The 15226-nt window shown below is 51.1% G+C and overlaps 1 long non-coding RNA gene across 1 annotated transcript; it reads left to right on the plus strand.

Annotated features, from left to right (window-relative positions):
- Positions 1 to 8523: 8523 nt before the first annotated feature.
- Positions 8524 to 14853, plus strand: LOC133748853 (uncharacterized). The gene is made up of 3 exons (XR_009864507.1): positions 8524 to 8618; positions 8715 to 8945; positions 14670 to 14853. It is a non-coding gene; the product is annotated as an uncharacterized LOC133748853 (long non-coding RNA).
- Positions 14854 to 15226: the final 373 nt, after the last annotated feature.

The raw sequence follows: 15226 nt of genomic DNA on the forward strand, positions 1-15226 counted from the left end.
GTGGACTCGCATGTCCCCGAAGCTGTCCCCATACGCGCCAGCAGCTGCTGCTCCTGGGCTGGGAGGACTGTCTCAGGTAGAAACCAAAACGCAGCTTCTCTGGGTCCATTTCGCCATTATCAGAAACGCGGCCCAACCTGGGCGACTCCCCAGCGTGTGTGTGTGTGTGTGTATGCTTGCTTTCTTTTGCTTCGCAAAAATGTAGCTCTCAAAGATACCCTGGGTTTTCCGACATGACGGCTGTAATGAGCCAAGAGTTCTATTTTTTCCTCTATTACACAGAACAATGATTCTTAACAGCTTAACTTTCCAAAGCACTTCACAAGCCCGTAATTAATCCTCCCCACTGGCAGAGAGAAGGAAGCTGATATTCACAGTATCTCGTGGTGACATCCTTTAATTTGGCAGGGCTGCCTGGGCCCTGTTGCCTCATCGGTCCGCCTTACCTAATGAAACCCGGCCGCCCCGCCGGGGGCGGCTTAAGTTGCCGCCTTGTCAGGCTCAGATGGGGCAGCGGGAGCCGCTTGGAGCCTGGAAGGGACACGGGCAGTGACTCCCTCGGAGCAGTGACAAAGCTCGTTTGTGCCGAACGTGCGAGATGGGGCTCGTGATCAAGGCCAACTGCCAGTTCCATCAGAGCCTGATTGAGTGCGTGGAACTAGGGCATGATGTGTATCGGGAGGCCTTTCTCAGAACCCCGCTCTCCTGGGGCCCGCCCAGAACCAGCGGCTGCGTCTCCCTGTGCTCTGTGCTCCGTGCTCAGCCTGGCCTGGGCGTGGGAAGCCCTACTTTTCTCTCCAGTCACAGTTCCTGTTCCTGCCGCAGGTACAGCTGAGATACACCGGTGGGGCCATGTTCCTGGCAAAACCAAACCGCACTGTCCCCGGGCTGGGCCCCTCCCCTCACAGCTGCCCTCCAAGTACCACTACTGCCACCAGCCGCTGAGCTCTGCCCGCTCCCTCATGTCAGTTATTATCAGAAGCAAAACTCAAGGAATGCTTTCCATGTGCTGGCTCTGTGCTCTGTGTGGGATCCTGTGTCAGATAAGACCCCCAAGGAGCTTGGCTGTCAGCAAGATAAGCACCCGAAGAACTATGATACAAGCAGAGTCGTGGCGCACCTGCTGGTGATTACTGAGAGAACAAGGCACCAGGACAGGGAGCGGGTAGGGAAGACACCGCTTACGGGTATCTTCACAGAGTTGGCATTTGATGCAGTCCCTAACAGTGTGCCTTTAATGAGCAAGACTGGGGGAGGGGATATGAGTATTCTAGACTGAGAGACAGGGCACCTGCAGGCCTGTGTCTGGGGAAACAGAATCTCCCTGTGGTTGGGCCCGAGGAGACACAGGCAGGCTGGAGTGGCCTGTGGAGTTTTAAGGACGCTAAACATTTCCTGCTGGGTGGCCCCAACTTTGGTTCTCCTGTAACCGCTGTTAGAAGACCCTGTACTCTATTTTCTATTGTTCTTAAATCACCTCACTGTTTTATGTTTAATTCAAAAGAACATTCGTGGGGCCAGCATTGTGGCACAGCAGGTTAAGTTGCTGCCTGCGGTGGTCAGCATCCCATATCAGAGTGCAGGGTAAAGTCCCGGATGCCCCACTTCCAGTCCAGCTTCCTGCTAATGTGCCTGGGAAACCAGAGGATGACGGCCCACATTCTGAACTCTTGCCATTACCTGGATCAGCTCCAGGCATTGAAGCCACTTGGGGAGTGGAAATTGGAAGGTCTCTCTCTTTGGAAGGTCTTTCTCTCTTTCTCTCTTTTTCTCCCTCTCTCTATCACTCTGCCCATCAAATTAATAAATCAATATTTTTTTAAAAATGCAAGGAAAGAAAAAAAAATACAAAAGAATGCTCCTCCTTAGCAGGGGTCAGTAAAATGCCCCTATGGGCCAAGTCTAGTTACCACCGGTTTCTCTACTTTTCAAAAGCTGGGAAGAAGAATAATCATATTTCACAACACATGAAAATGATGAGTGCTTCAAATTTTAGTGTCCAGGGGTAAAGGTTTATGGGGACACAGCCACACCCACTCATTTGCATATTGGCCGTCACTGCTTTTGTCCTACAACAGCAGAGCCAAATAGTTGCATGGCAGACCATGAAGTCTGTGCCTCAGCTGAAACATTTCCCACCTGGCCCTTTCCTGGAAAAGTGTGCCCACCTCTGATGTAGAGGAGATGCATTAATATGTGCACTTGGAAATCCTGCCATGTCCTCAAAGTAGATGGAACAATAATGCTACAATACAAGTCGCACCAGAGGCGCACACCTGAGTGAGGTCTCAGGAAAGCGCTCATCTATCAAGTGACTTAGTGGCAGGAGCTCTGGCCAACACCTTCACATGGCGTCATAATGATAGCAGCTACAGCATGGTTCATGTTTCATGCGGATGAGGGTACATCCATCAATGACCTCATTTCACTCTCCCAACACTTGACTGACCATACTGCCCAGGGTCACTGCAGGAGAAAGCACCACATTCCAGATCTCCTCTCGGGTCCTGCAAGCCTACTGCAGGCTGAACATTAAACCACCACAGTCGCACATACTGTGAGCTCGGCACCGAGTCCCAAAGCCCACTGCTAAATCTATCCTATGGAGAAGCCATTGACTGTCCTGAAGCTGGGACAGTAATCCCCTCAGAGCCCTGCTGTATGCATACCAATCTGAGCATGCAGAACCGAAAGGACTGGACTAGGCACCCCGGGGGCAGAGAGAAGGCTCAGGAGCCTCCTGTGCAGATAGGTGAAGCCCAGGAGCAGGTGAAGTCCAAAGGGCCATTGGCAACATGGGCGTGTGAGCTGAAGGAGAGGGAAGGCGCAGAGCGCTCGCGGCTTAGATCTGAGTGATTAGGGACTGGTGAGCAGCCTGGGGAGAGGGTGAGGTCCAGACGTGGCCCGCTGAGGGCTCTCTGGGCATCCAGATGGAGAAGTGCAATTTGGGAACGGAAGTTGAAGCCATCATGTGCTCTTGGATATTGTATGCCTGGAGGGATGGTGGAAATCATAAGCACCAGCGAGATTTGCAAGGGCAGGAAGTGTGTTTAGAAAAAGAATGGAAGGAGGAAGACGATCCTGGCAAGGAGCCAGAGGGAGAGAGCTGATGGAAAGAGGGACACTGGAGGGCAGCCAGGTGCCAGAGCCAGATGGACAACGAGGAGGGGACAGGAACTTTCAGTAATGCCGGGATCTGTGTGTGTCCATGGCCAAGAAGATAGGAGAGGCGAGGTGGAGCAAGAGTGGTGGGAGATGCTGAGACCCAGGAGAATAGGGTTGCTAGGGAAAGGAGAGGGTACTTCATTCACCTTGGCGAGGCTGACTTGCATCCAATGGCGGCATAGGTGGAAAACATGGCCGCAGAGTACTGAAAATGCCTCCCTTCCAAGAGTGCAGTCTAATACCCTGGCCCTTGAGTGTGGCTTGGACTCAGCGGCTTTCTTGTCTTCTCAAGTTTCTGCATGGGAGCCACTACGACCTGCTGCCAACAGCCAGTGAGGTGCTGAGGCCGCCTGCCTGCACAAGGTCACCTGAGTGACCCATCCTGGAAGGGGGACCTCCGCCCTAGTCAAGCCTCTAGAGGACCACAGCCTTGGTCAACAATCTGACCATGACCTTATAGGAGACTCTGCCTAAGAACTGCCCGGCAGAGCCATTTCCGAATTCCCAACCCCCAGAAACTGTGAGATAATAATAAATACTTGATATAAGCTAAGTTTGGGGATAATTTGATACACAGTCATGCACCATATGATGACATCTTCATCAATGATGGATGACCAAAAAAAAAAAAAAAAGATGTTTCCCCTAAGAGTCTATGTGTCCAACTGACACCATTGTGGTTGGTGTAGCTATGATCTGTGATGCTCACGCAACAAGATCCCCTAGCAACTCATCTCACAGAATGTTTCTCTGTTGTTAAGTGACTGTACATAATAACTAAGAAAGTCAGTGATAGGAATAGCAGCCAGGACTCACCAGGGCTTCCCTTTCCTAGAATATGCTAGAAATGTAAAGCCTAAAGAGACCTCAGAACTCCTTTGCACTGGCCCATCCACTTATCCAACCAGCATCAACCAAACAACTCCTTTGCTTAGACACCAGGAGGACAGCATCCAGGAAGAGAGCCCTGTTCTCTGGCGTTCACATTTGAACAGGGTAAGGCACTGATGATACCAGTTAGCATATAACTCGGATAATTCTGACAACAATAGGCGTTCTGGAGAGAATGAAGCCAGGTGATAAAGGAGAGTGGCTGGGGGTGGGGTGGGGATGAGATCATAGTTAGGGAGTATGCCAGAGGTCTGCCTCTAACGTGGTGTGTTGGACTCAGACCACAGATGCGGCCCCAGACCCATGGCTAAATATTTAAAAAGCATAAATCAAGCCAATAGATTACTGAAGGAAATATGTGCTGTTCTACATCGCCAAAATACTCTCATACAGACCTGGAAGACCCAGTCTGAATTTCAAGTTCACGATCTTGCCGGAGTGTCCCATCAGAACATGGCAGCACTGAGAGAGCCAGTCTGGCCCTTGGCCCTCCTCCAACCTGGGCCTCCCAGGTGCCCGTGGGGGCACTGAAGCCCACTGGCCCAGCTCTAGCCTCAGCCCCTCCTAAGGAGAGGCCCTTTGGCAGGTTCCTCACAGGCCCTAGGGGTGTCCACTGTCTGACCACCCTCTGGAGGACAGGATGAGGGGGTGGCACACACAGCCTGCAGAGGGCTCCCAGGGCAGCTGAGCAAGGATTCCAGGGTCACTGAGTGTCTGGAAGGGCCTCCGGGTGGGCACCTCTCCTTGGTCCCTGGGCTCCTCACTCCTTGGTTCACCACCAGGGGAGGGTTGGAGCTGGTCAGCTACTTCATTCCATCTGCAACCCTTAACTCCCTTTTGCAGTGGAGGCTCCAGGGATTAAGACCTGGCCATCTCTGGGGGACCATTCTTCTGCCCACCACAGGTAGAATCCCAAGCAACAGGTTTTCTGAGAAGGTGAGTGAGAGCTGAGATCATGACACTGCAAAGGAGCAAGCCGTGAGCTGTCATCATGCTGTTCCATATGGCGGCTGCTAGTCGCATGTACTATTCAAATTTAAGTTAATGAAACTTACATACAATTAAAGCATTTATTCTTCTGTCACACTAGCCTTCAAGTGTGCAATACCCACATTTCGCTAGTGTTTACTGTATTCAACAGTGCAGGTTAATAGAACATTTCTATCATTCCAGAAAGTTCTATGGAGGAAATGAGCTCCAGGCAAAAGGAAGGGCAGATGCAAAGACCCAGTTCCACTGGACAGTCCCACCAGAGCGCAGAGTGGTGTAGCACACTTCCAGAACAACGGCCTGACACATCTTTTCCTGCCCCATTGTAGAATCGCAGCCTAACCGTAGACTGTTAGCATAGGGAGAGTGCACTGGGAGGCCCTGCACCTGCCCCTCTCCCAAATGCAGACCCCAAACCAAGAAGCTTAGATGCACCCACGTCCTCCTAACTCTGTCCCTTATCTTTCCTCTGTCACTTATTCCCTTCCCTGCGAGGAGGGCCAGCTTCTTGCCTCCTCGTTTCCTTCAATGGCCAATCCAAGGTAGACCCTTCCAGGAGATCTGCCCTGCTCCCTTATGCTTTCCACACAGGTACAGGGGCTACAATTTGGCCAGGACCTCCTCAGTTTTGATCTCTGCTCAGTGTCTACAGGTCCTGTCTCCGTGACCACACGGCATAGACTATGATGCCTGCATGTTTGGTTTCCTCTTAGCAACGGAGGTGACAGAAAGGTTTTGGTGGGAAAGGACGGGAGAGAGGTGTGGAACAGGTGGAAGGGGTGGGACTTCTTTAGTGACAAAGGGTCTGCTGTGTTTGTGATGTGACTGAGATCAAAGCAGCGTCATTAGGGGGTCATTTATGTGATCAGGTCAGCCTTGGGACCGCAACCTTCTGGTCCCTTCCCATATACCTTCAGAGACAAGTTTCTTTATCTTCATTTTGTCCTGGGCAGCTCCCTGAGAAATCATGTTCATGTCTTGTCACTTCGAGTGCACATTTTCTAGAGTCCTTGAAGGGAAGTTACAGGATGAAAACAGATTAGGAGCAGAAACTCACAACCATGGTCTGGTCTTAGGGATGTCTTTTAAGAGATTCTAGAAGTTTTGAAGCCCTTAATTTAAATTTTTTTCATTTATTTCTTTTTTAATTTTTTAACTTGATAAATGGAGAAAAAGAGAGAGAGAGAACTCTACTCTGTTGGTTCATTTCCAAAATGTGCACAACAGCTGAGGCTGGGTCAGGCTGAAGCCAGGAGGCAGGAACTCCATCCAAGTCTCCCACATAGGTGGCAGGGACCTAACTACTTGAGCTGTCACCTGCTACTTCCCGGTATGCATCAGCATGAAACTGGATTCAGGAGTGGAGCTGGGACTCAAACCCAGGCATTCTTATATAGATGCAGGTGTTCCAAGTGGCATCTTAACTGCTGGGCCAAATGCCACCCCTGAAAGACCCCAATTTGTAGATAACTTCCTGAGCGCCCCCCCCCCCTTACTTGCTGGCAGAATATGCCTACCAAAATAATTTTCTAGGGGCCGGCGCTGTGGCATAGCAGGTAAAGCTGCCGTCTGCAGCGCCGGCATCACAGATGGGCATTGGTTCGAGTCTCAGCTGCTCCATTTCCAATCCAGCTCTGTGCTATGGCCTGGGAAAGCAGTAGAAGATGGCCCAAGTCCTTGGGCCCCTGCACCTGTGTGGGAGACCTAGAAGAAGCTCCTGGCTCCTGGCTTCAGATCAGTACGGCTCCGGCTGTTGTGATCAACAGGGGAGTGAACCAGTGGATGGAAGACCTCTCTCTCTGTAACTCTGACTTTTAAATAAATAAATAAATCTTTTAAAAAAAACAATAATTTTGTAAACACAAGAAAAATATACTGGAACTCCCTGCTCAGTTCAAGTGTTTCCTTCTCCAATGATTAATTGTGTGAATAAAATAAAATTTGGTGGAAGAAAAAGCATGCTCTTCAGATTCAGGATGTACAAATTCCCTGTGAGATGCCAAATTTGGGGCTTAAGAAATGCTGTATTCATATACAGAAGAATCCTTGTCACTAAACCTGGGCACTTGGCACTGTGGGGAGGGCACTGTCCAGGCAGGTCTGCTGGAGTTCTAGAAATCCTTTTTCAAGATCTGAAGGCTATGGCAGTGTGCAAGGCTCAAGTACAAAGCCCAAGTCCAGTGGGCGTTATATTAGCGAGTCTGTAGTTCTGAAACTTTAGAACATTTCATGCAATTTTAAAAACTTTGTTAACTTTTTTTTTTTTTCTTGCAAAGATAATAAGAGCCGCATGGGCATGAAGGAACAAGGCAGGCCATAATATCCCCAGCAGCCTCCAGGGGCCTTGTTGTTATGGCAATGAGGATGGGCAGGTGTAGATTTCCTGACACTGAGGGCCCCAAAGTCAATACAAGGATGTGCACCTGAGAAACCCAGGTAGTGAAAGGAGAAAGCAGACAAATGCTGTCCCCTTCTGCTCCCTGGCTGGGGCCGCACACAAGGGTCCATTAAACTAATTGATGCAGTTCTTGCTGGGGAGCTGACAAACTCCCAGCCAGGTTAGGTTTCTCCCGCTCATTCCCTAGAGAGGATCTCGGGTGGCCTCCCTTCCGGCTCAGGGGAGCTAGGTCCCAGCGGCCCCACGGCGACAGGGCCAAGCAGTGCGGGGCTGGGAGCTGGGCAAGAGCATCCAGCCAGCCAAGGGCCTTCTTGCTGGCGTGTCCCAACTGTGCAAGTGAAGGCATTGGCCGGAAGCCCGTCTCCAGCTCTGACTACGTGTGTGTAGGCAACTTGATCAAAAAGCCACACATCAAAGCTGTTGAAGCTTATTCGTATTTACTGAACACCCATCTGCACCTGCTGCTTTGTGTAACTCCCCTCACGCACCCAGGTCTGTCGCCTTTCCCACTTCACACACGAGGTAATAAGGCTCAGGGAATCTGGTCCCTGCGCCCAGGTGCCTTCCGCTGAGGTCTGTCTGGGTCCAAAGTCCATTTCTTTCCACCAATCTGCCTCCCTATGGCCTTTCATGTCTTTACTACCTTCCGTGACAGGCGCCTGACCCTGACACACCTGCTAGAAACGCCCGAGGAAGCCATGCCCCACCCCAACCCCAACTCCACCCCAGTCTGTTTTGTGTTTGGTCGCCCAGTCTTGGCTCTCCCGCAACTCTGCTCCCGGGGCTACCCTGTGTCTTCACTGCAAACATGGGTGGACTTTTCCTTCCAGCCAAGCTCTTCCTCTGCCCTCCGTGGCCCTCATGACAAGCTTCCACCATCCATAGGCACCTGGAGAGATAAAGCGACTCTGCAGAAGCTGTAGCGGGGGCAGGAGTCCAGACTGTTCCTTTGATGAGACGAAACAGCTGCCCATTGGCCAAACAAAGGACCATCACTTGGGAACCGCGCATGCTCCACAACTCTGGCAGCATCAGCTGTGGCGCCGCCCACATCCCAGAGGCTGAGAATTTGAAGCCAGTTCGGCTTGTTCCCTGTCATAGGCATTTTCTGCATGCCTGTTGTGTGACGTCTGCTCCCGGACAGACGCTGGTTTTCTGGCCGTCTCCGCCCAAGGTAAGCATTGAGCTGGTTTGGGCTGAATGTTCTCATTGCTTACGCAGATGATCCAAGTCTTGGACATTAGAGCGGCTGTCTCTCCGCTGTTACCAGGTCACCAGGCCCCTGCCTCTCAGCCTTGACAATGGAGTCTTACCACGCGAGAGCAAAACCCAAACTCCTGCCCCACGTGCCTCAGGCCTAGCCTCCCTCTCATCTCTGATGCTCACCTGACCGCGCGACTCTGGTCTCCACCTGTCACCCCTTCCAGGAGCACTTTTAGTTTTGGTTTGCTCACTGATGTATGCTCTGACTACCCTGCCTTTCTCAACCAGGAAGCTCACAGTAAGTACTTGATTCATTTGAATTCGCTGCCATTTCGTGACCCCAGTTCTCACTGATGAGCCCCAAGGCGTCAGCAGAAGCAGAATCCTGGAAGGGCGTGCCTTGGGACACAGTGGGTTGAGCCGCCACTTGGAACACTTGGATCCCATTGTCAGAGTGCAGGTTGGAGTCCTGGCTACTGTGCTTCCAACCAGGCTCTCTGCTATGCACCTGGGAAGCGGTGGATGATGGTACAAGAAGTTGAGCTCCTGCCACCTACGTGGGAGGCCTGGATGGAGCTCCCCCGGCTGTCGTGGGCACTTGGGGAGCAAACCAGTGGATGGAAGATCTCTCTCTCCCTCCCTTCCTCTCTCTCTCCTCTCTCTGTCACTTGGCCATTCAAATATAGGTCTTTTTCTTTAAACTAGAAGCTTGTTTTGGGAGACAGATCTCTACAGGTCTCCTAAATAGAACAGAGGCACTAACTGCCTTTGTTTCAGACTTCTTAAAACATTTAATTTGTATTTTTAACTGACACATAAAAACTATACACATTTATGGGGTGCTATGTGATGCTTTCACATATGTATGAGGGTACTGTAGAAAGTCTATAGAAAAATGGAATTAAAAGATTTGTTCATTTTGATGCAAAAAAATGAAATCCATGCATACCTCTTTGCATAGTGTGCATTTTCCATGAACTTTTTGAAGACTCCTCACATGCATGGATTTTGAAATATTTTTGCACCAAAATAAATGTATTTTTTAAAAATAATTACATGGGGCTGGTACTGTGGTGTAGCAAGTAATGCTGAGGCCTGCAATGCCAGCATCCCATATGGGCTCCAGTTTAAGACCCAGCTGCTCCACTTCTGACCCAGCTCCCTGCTAATCTGCCTGGGAAAGCAACAGAGGATGGCCCAAGTGTCTGGGCCGTGATATACATATATCGGGGCCTGCGCTGTGGTGTAGTGGGTAAAGCTACCACCTGCAGTGCCAGTATCCCATATGGGTGCCGGTTCAAGTCCCAACTGCTCCATTCCTGATCCAGCTCTCTGCTGAGGCCTGGGAAAGCAGTGGAGGATGGCCCAAGTCCTTGGGCCCCTGCACCTGTGTGGGAGACCAGGAAGAAGCTCCTGGCTCCCGGCTTCGGATCAGCCCAGTTCTGGCCATTGCCGCCTTCTGGGGAGTGAACCAGCTGATGGAAGACCTCTCTCTCTCTCTCTCTCTCTCTGCCTCTCTGTAACTCTGCCTTTCAAATAAATCTTAAAAATAAATAAATACATTTATTATGTATATATATTTGCTTGAAAGGCAGTTGCAGAGAGAGAGAGGCAGACAGAGATATCTTCCATCTCTTGGTTCATTTCCCAAATGCCCACAACAGCCAGGGCTGGCCCAGGCCAAAACCAGGAGCCAGAAACTCAATCTGGGTCTCTCACATGGGTGGCAGGGTCCCAAGGACTTGGGTCATCACCTTCTCCTCGCCCTGTCCCCACCAAGGTGTACATTAACAGGAAGTTTGAATCAGAAGAAACAGGACTCAACCCAGGCACTCTGATATGGGAAGCAGGCATCCCGAGTAGCTTTTTAAACCACTGTTCTGAATGCCTGCCCCAGGGAACAGCTTTTGAAGACAGAGAGTGCCTCCCTCCAGAGCAGAGAGCAGATTTGCTTACATCTTTCCAAGGCAGTCTTGCTGCTCAGAAAAGCAAAGGCAAGCTCACTGTCCACTATAAAAGATTTGGGTCCCGGGGCCCAGAGCTCCTCTACTGCGATGTAAGCCACCGTGAGTGCATCTGCCCTCTGGTCCTCTTCAGCTGAGGAGCCAACACAAGAAAACGCCGATACTCTGCTACTGCTATCGCTGGAAATAATACAGTCCTTGCCCTCTGACCCAGGGATCCCATGTCTTCTGCCAGCATCTGCGACACTGGTAGAATAACTAACTTGCTTGCAAGGAAGGTAAAATCCCAAACCTTCCCGAGTCCTTGATAACAGCCACCAAGGTTACTGCAGGTGAGGCAGCTCCACTTCACTCATGCACCCAGCATCTGGTGACAGCAGGTACAGCGACCTTGAAGTCTATGCTATTTCTGGGGCATAGAATTACCAAGGAGTTTATTGAGAAGCTGTCACAACACCATATAATGGCACGAAAGAGAGCCTCATTAGCGTTGCAATGTTTATAAGCTTTCAGTACAAAGATGTGGCCAATTTTGCATCTTCTACCTAAAAACAGAAGATGGGTGCAGTTTCTCAAGGCCTTTGCACTATCTTTTTTGGTGCATCTGCGTTGGCCTACTGGAGGACCACACTCTGCAGGGCTGGGTGGCACCTGGGGGCTTCCCTTCCATAATCCTTACAGACCAACCTGGCCCGAGAGGGGTTTCTGCTCTCCCACCCCATACTTGCATATTAATATTTAAAAAAATTAGCTGCATGACTTTCTTTTTTCTTTTTTGACAGGCAGAGTGGACAGTGAGAGAGAGAGAGACAGAGAGAAAGGTCTTCCTTTGCCGTTGGTTCACCCTCCAATGGCCGCCGCAGCCGGTGTGCTGCAGCTGGCACACCGCACTGATCCGAAGGCAGGAGCCAGGTGCTTCTCCTGGTCTCCCATGGAGTGCAAGGCCCAAGGACTTGGGCCATCCTCCACTGCACTCCCGGGCCACAGCAGAGGGCTGGGCTGGAAGAGGGGCAACCGGGACAGAATCCGGCACCCCAACCGGGACTAGAACCTGGTGTGCTGGCGCCGCTAGGCGGAAGATTAACCTGTTGAGCCACGGCACCAGCCATGACTTTCTAATAAAAGGATTCTTTAGGGCTGGCATTGTGGCATAGGGGGCTAAGCCTCCACTTGTGACATCAGCGTCCCATATCAGAATGCCAATTCAAATCCCTGCTGCTCTGCTTCAGATCCAGCTCCCTGCTAATGTGCCTGGGAAATCATCAGAAGATGGCCCAAGGTGGCCCCTACCACCCACCTGGCACAGTCAGATGGAGTTCCAGGCTCCTGGCTTCAGCCTGGCCCAGTTCTGGCCTTTGGGGCCACTTGGGAAAATGAACCAGTAGATGAAAAAACTCTTTCTCTCTCCATGTGTCTTCCTTTCTCTCTGCCTTTCAAGTAAATCTTTAAAAAAAGTTCTTGAGTACCAAAAATAAAATATAATTCCCTATAATGGCAAAAATATGTTCCAGTGTCAAAAAAGAACATTTCAAAGCCTGAGAAAAATTTCAGCTATGAGTTCTTTCTCCTCCTCCGTGTTTTATAAATCAGTTTCTTTATTTTGGGATGGAAGGAATCAATCATTAGGAAAAAGAGTAGCGAAATCCTTTAAAAATTAATTCATGCATCAAAAATATGTATTGATTTCCTACCTGTACTGAGTTCGGTGGAGAACAGAAACATGGAATGGCATTTGCCCCACCCACCTGTCTCATTAGGGAGGTGACTGGAGCATGGGTCATCCGAGCTGAAGGGAAGGTAAAGTACGTGGCCCTAGAGGGGGGAGCATAGCTGGGGGTGGCGGGGATGGAGCTGCTTAACCTTGACACAGGAGGTGGGGGGCGGAGAGCAGTCCCTGGGGGTGGGTCCTGCATCTCAGCAGGGCACAGAGGAATGGGTGCTGGGTAACAGGTTCATGCCTGGGGAGAGGTGAGCTCCCTCTGGTCGTGTGAGTTGGAGTGAGGTTGGGGGCTGAGTACTTGAGGCACAAGGACTTTGCTGCCTACCCACATGGGTCTGTGGGTGTGTGAGGTCAAGGTGCTGACTAAGCACCTTGCCGGGCTGAATGTCACAAGGAAGGGACAGGCAGCTCTGGAGGAGGCAGGGGCAGAGGGCAGAGGGGAGCCAGGGGGACTGCGGCAAGACCCCGTCTCATTAGGTTTCTCCCCCCTGCCCTCGTGGTGGAGTGGTACCTGGAAGACACACAGGCCTATAGAGGACGGAGCGACCGAGGTGGCCGCCGCCTCCCTGCGACTCCGCCAAGCGACAGCTGCGGACCCTTCCCGTGAGTGCATTCTTGTCTAGTGCACCCGCCTGACTGACACTGCCCCGGGATTCAGGGAATCTTACAATTCCAGAGCCCGAGAGCTTTCCCGTGTTGGGGGCAGGAACCCCTCCACACACCCGGAGTTCTGAGCAAACTCAGAAAACGGGCATTTTTTCCAGGTCTTTAAGATTGGGACACAATCCTAGAAGGGGAAAAACAAGAACTCCCTCCCGCTCCCTGGGCTTTCTTTCTATTTCTCTTCTAATTAAAACCATAGGCAGACCTGTGTGATAAAACTTTTGAGATCCCCTGGAACGTTCTAAGTTGACCTCACACACACCCTGTTTCCCGAAGGGGACGCCGATCCCCAGATCTGCACTTACTGTAAAGAGAGGGCTGCTCAGCCACTCTGAGTCAACCAGGCTGCTCCACACACTCATTACCTAACGTGCAACAACAAATCAGAAGTAGGCCAAGGGTCATGTGCGTGCGCTTGCGCAAGACTCAGAGAGAGGCTGCAAAGAGGCGAGGCGAGAGCGTCTCACTCAACACGCCTGTTCTCCACGCCCTCAGTGGTCACCGCCGAGGTGTTTTCCCTGGGGACTCTCAGAGGACATCCAGGAGGTGGGTCCTCTAACCCCGGAGCTCACTGAGAAGGCCCCGGGAGTCTCCAGTCTCCGGCCCCGCCCCTTCCTTGGCACTCACACAAGAATTTCCTGACATCTCTCCGCACCGCCTAAATGCTAATTACATGTGTGGGTCTACACACATGACCGCCTCCGCGGATGGAAATACCTTGAGGTGGTCAGGGCGAGGACACAATTGCACAATCCTTGCCTCTGCCACAATTCCCACCAAAAAGAAGAAGAAAGGAAAAATGAGGCTATGCCACCAAAGCCAATGGGCCCAGCTCATAAAATTCCCCACCCCGACACAGGGCACTCAAACAGCCTCTCATCATGGAACTTGTGTATCAGTCTTCCAACATGGGCTGGTTAGAATGGAGCAACCCATGGCCTTGTTGACAACGGCTTGTGCAAGCGTTGGACTAGGGAATAAACAGCTCGAAACTATGTGTAGGGCTAACCACTTCTCTAGTCGGAGAGGTTAGTCTGGGGGATGCGGTGCTCTGAGAGTTAACTAGCATTACTGGTTTCCCTGCCATGGCAGTCAGCAGGGCCCTTGACCTGAAGGCGTAGGTAGCTCAGGAAATACGAGGGCACTTCAGAGAGTTTCTGGGGAAATAGAATGAAAAGATATGTGTATTTGGGTGTGAGAATTGAAAACCCCAGGGCCGGCCCTGTGGCATAGTGCGTTAAGTCACTGCCTGCAGTGCCAGCATCCCGTATGGACAGTGGTTCGATTCCTGGCTGCTCCACTTCTGATCCAGCGCCCTGCTTATGTGCCTGGGAAGGTGGAGGAGGATGGCCCAAGTGCTTGGGCCCCTGCTACCCAAGTGGGAGACCTGGATGAAGCACCTGTCTCACTGGCTTCAGCTTGTTCCAGCACTGATTGGTGTGGCCACTTGGGGGAGTGAACCAGTGGATGAAAGATCTCTCTCTTTCTCCCTCTCTCTTTAACTCTTTCAAATAAATAAATAAATCTTAAAAAAAAAAAAAAGGAAAGAAGAGGGCAAATAGAATATATATTCTGGGAGCTGGCACTGTGGCATAACGGGTAAAGCTGCAGCCTGCAGTACCGGCATCTCATACGGGTTCCGGTTCAAGTCCTGGATGCTCCACTTCCAATCCAGCTCTGTGCTATGGCCTGGGAAAGCAGCAGAAGATGTTCCAAGTCCTTGGGCCCCTGCACCCATGTGGGAGACCTAGAAGAAGCTCCTGGTTCCTGGCTTCAGATCGGCACAGCTTGCAGCCATTTGAAGAGTGAACCAGCGGATGGAAGACCTGTCTCTCTCTCTGCCTCTGTCTCTCTGTAACTTTGCCTTTCACTTAAATAAATCTTTAAAAAAAAAAAAAAAGATGCACTCTGGAGATGAAGTCTATGGGGCTCTCTAAGGATTGGACATGGGAGGTGAGAGCAAAGGGAGAACCAAACACTGTGTGTCTTACTCGAGCACCTGGTGGATGCCTTTTATTTATTGAAACTGAACCATGAACTTGGTGCCCGTGTCCTCTCCCCTACATTTGCGTCTTGGATCCCCAGTATGATCCGATTAGGGGGTGGGGCTTTGGTGCGGTGATTAGGTCCTGAGCCTGCAACCCTCATGGATGGAACTGGAGCACTTGTGAAACTGTTCACTCCTGTCCTGTTTCGGATGTAGGAGGGTGCAGGGAGGGAGCTGGGACTCCC

The sequence above is a fragment of the Lepus europaeus genome, chromosome 19 (assembly GCF_033115175.1).
Source record: "Lepus europaeus isolate LE1 chromosome 19, mLepTim1.pri, whole genome shotgun sequence".
Lineage (NCBI taxonomy): Eukaryota > Metazoa > Chordata > Mammalia > Lagomorpha > Leporidae > Lepus > Lepus europaeus.